Source organism: Stylophora pistillata, chromosome 14 (genome assembly GCF_964205215.1).
Source record: "Stylophora pistillata chromosome 14, jaStyPist1.2, whole genome shotgun sequence".
Classification (NCBI taxonomy): Eukaryota; Metazoa; Cnidaria; class Anthozoa; order Scleractinia; family Pocilloporidae; genus Stylophora; species Stylophora pistillata.
The window spans coordinates 4,652,379-4,654,878 of record NC_142532.1 but is presented as its reverse complement, the minus strand read 5'-3'; the positions used below and the strand labels follow the sequence as shown (position 1 = coordinate 4,654,878).

The window sequence follows — 2,500 nt, the reverse complement described above, 5'->3', positions numbered from 1 at the left end:
AGATTAAGATTTTTAAGTATTTTTTTTAGATTTAGACATGAAGTAGCATAATTGCTCTTATTATTAGTATGTATAACTATTTTATGTTTTATATTTATTTATGTACGGCACAATACTTACAGTACAATATAGTTTATAGGTAGACCACTAACATCGTTTAGTTTACATAGCTAGAACAATACAGTTTGTAAATGTACACAGTTTCTTTGTTTTAAAGTTTCGAACAAAATACAGCTCAACTAACACTGCATTACAGCACTTGTTACATATATACAGTATGGTAAGCATTGTATTGCTGACCGAAAAAAAGACATGAATACTACTTAATTACAACGTTTATTTAGTTAACAAAACGAGACACGTTATTAGTGTATGTCAAATAATATAGTGAATGGATTTTTGGAAAGCGGTAATAGACTTAGTTTTAAATCCACATAGATTTGATTTTTCTTTTATTCTCTTATTTGGATGTAGTTATAGATTTCTAGATTTAGAGATATATATGGGTTTCAGCTGATTGGTGTATCATGATAAATTTAGATTTTATTACCATTATTATCATTATTATAATTATTATGATCATTATTATAATTATTATGATCATCATTATAATTATTATAAGAAGTGTGTATCTATGAGTTTTTCTGGGATTTTTACTAGACATTTTGACGCATTTTTTTCGATTTTTAAGCATGTTATCATAATTTTTGTAAATACTTTTAGTGATTATAGTGAATAAAGGTTATTGTAGTCTTATAATTATCATTTTTATTATTACTATCATTATTATTATTATCATTATTATTATGCAGTTTACACTTCTGAATGCTTCAGATTGCAAATAAAATTGATATAGGGCGCCAAAGGCGTAGCCTATTCAATTGTCACTACTACATAGATAAAAGCAAAACTTTAAAAAAAAAAATTGTGTGCCCCTAGACCCTAAAAGGAAATAAATGTTCCATCAGCCTATTAAAACAATGCTTGAACCTAGCGTCGTTTAAGGAACTTAGTCCGACAGGGCCTTAAAAGTCCAGACACAAATAAACCTGAGAGTTCTTTAATGGTATACCCAGAGACCGTAAAATGGAGATAAATGTTTAAAACCTATCAGTATACTTAAAACTAACGTCGTTGGAAGAATTTAGTCCGATAGGACCTTGAAAGTCCTGGCAATTTTAAGGGAGCTAGAGACGACAGCTTTCTCCACGTTCCTTAGCACTGAGTGACATCGGTCACTTCCAACCAGTTGGCGTATGCTTTCCTTGACCCTTCGCGAGCTCCCTCCAAGTGCGTCTATTATGATATTATGCTGCTCAATCTTATAGTCTGGGTATCTCCTTCTTAATTCGTACCGCAGTGGGGCGTACTTGTTCGTCTTCTCTGCACATTTTATCTCTCTATTATTGACCCATGGACAGCTCATTTCAAGTAAAACTACTTTCTTCCTCTCCTTGTCTATAACCGTACAGTCTATCCTGTTGTTTCTCACATCCGCGTGTTCGGCATACAGTGGTATGTCCCAGAGTGCCTTTCCTCTCTTGTTCTCGTAAAGTGGCTAACTTCGGCATGTTCTGAGAGTACCACGGTGGTACTGTTGTCACTAAGTCTAGGTCTTTCACGAGTTCGTAGAAAATTACCTTAAGTGCTGCATTATGCTGAATCATGTATTTAGACTGGGCTAGCGCTCCACAACCTGCTAGCACTTGCGTTTCAGCGGCCTTACCACACATGTGCAACTTCACATCCTCACTCGTGTGAGTCCCTGTATTTCTCTGGTGGTAGACTTTCCTTGGAGGGGAGTTGCTGGTATAGTTCCTGCAGTCCCGCTATGGTGTGAGTCGGCGCAGTCTTCCACTCACTCATCCAAGAAAAGCATTCACCTCCAACTTCTTTATCCTCCCATCTCTCAATTAACAAACGTCCTTGCCATCCCTCTGCTTTCAGTTCCCCAACATCCCTTTCCTTGCCAGCAGTCTTCAACCACATCCCAATCTTCTTCACAGGTAATTTCAAATCGTTCGTTAGACCTGTGACCAATGGTTGGGGATGCACCAGGGACAAGTTTAGCCCAAACTCAGATGAATATTTCTTGGTATCCTTCACCATTGATCGCCGGATCATCTCTTCTGATCTCTCCTTAAACCGCCTTACTACCTCCATAGCGGGATCTCTATTAGTATAGACTCTTACTGCGGCCTTAACCTTAGTTTGCTTGTACTCTCGTTCAACACTCTTCAGCCCACGGCCCCCTGGCCCGCTCGGTAGATATATTAGGGCTGTCAACCCAAGAGGTTGCTTGCCCCCATTCTCAACGATAACCTTTCTTGCTTCTCTTTTCAGCCTCTTGAGTTCCGCTATTGGCCAGCACTGGGTGGGCATCAAGTAGCTTAGTATCGGCATCGAAAACTGATATGAAGCCTGCACCTTGTTATAGTCTGAGAGCGGGCTAGTCCATATCAAAGATAGACGTTGTAAATAAGTCTTGCCTGCGATCTCG

At 38.2% G+C, this 2,500-nt stretch overlaps 1 pseudogene; it reads right to left on the bottom strand.

Moving 5' to 3' along the window:
* Positions 1-1,144: 1,144 nt before the first annotated feature.
* LOC111327592 (uncharacterized) overlaps positions 1,145-2,500 on the bottom strand; it is a 1,415-nt pseudogene continuing 59 nt past the window's right edge.